The sequence below is a fragment of the Lissotriton vulgaris genome, unplaced genomic scaffold (assembly GCF_964263255.1).
Source record: "Lissotriton vulgaris unplaced genomic scaffold, aLisVul1.2 SCAFFOLD_259, whole genome shotgun sequence".
Taxonomy (NCBI): Eukaryota; Metazoa; Chordata; class Amphibia; order Caudata; family Salamandridae; genus Lissotriton; species Lissotriton vulgaris.
Window position 1 is genome coordinate 882,031 of NW_028247892.1, and position 470 is coordinate 882,500.

The 470-nt window shown below is 52.8% G+C and overlaps 1 protein-coding gene across 6 annotated transcripts in view; it reads left to right on the plus strand.

Moving 5' to 3' along the window:
- Positions 1-463: 463 nt before the first annotated feature.
- Positions 464-470, plus strand: part of EPHB2 (EPH receptor B2) — a 786,068-nt gene continuing 786,061 nt past the window's right edge. For all 6 annotated transcript variants that reach the window (XM_086949834.1, XM_086949836.1, XM_086949837.1 and 3 more), the window contains exon 1: positions 464-470. This exon is cut by the window's right edge and continues 333 nt beyond it. The gene's annotated coding sequence lies outside the window, so the exon portion shown is untranslated.

A 470-nucleotide genomic window follows, 5' to 3' on the forward strand; every position in this document is an offset into this window, starting at 1 on the left:
GATGCCTCATCGGCCTTCTGTTTTTTTTGTCCTACGCGTTAGTAGCGTAACGACGACCCTACATGTCGCGAGCGAATCTGTGTATTGCTCCCATCACTCGCGCGTGCAGACTTGTTCTTTTGTGTGTGCCGATACGAGCCGTATCCCTTTCTCTGGGAAAAATGAATTATTAACCAAACGCAGTCCTGTGTGCGGCTGAGGTGCGCTGGGTGAGATATGATGCTCTGTACCCGTTCTGTGTCCAGACCCTCTCAGACCCACTGTGCAGACCCGGGCAGCACCGCCAGACCCTGCTCTGCAGCATTCTATCAAACCTGGGCAGCATTTCTCCTGAAATCACGGCTTTCTTCTGCATGACAGACAGCTGGGCGAGACCATTCGCAAAGCAGGGGGGTCTGATTTCATTTTAGTCAAACGTTGCTCCTGTCTGCTCGTGTCAGCGATAGCCTGTCTGCTGGTTCCCACATACA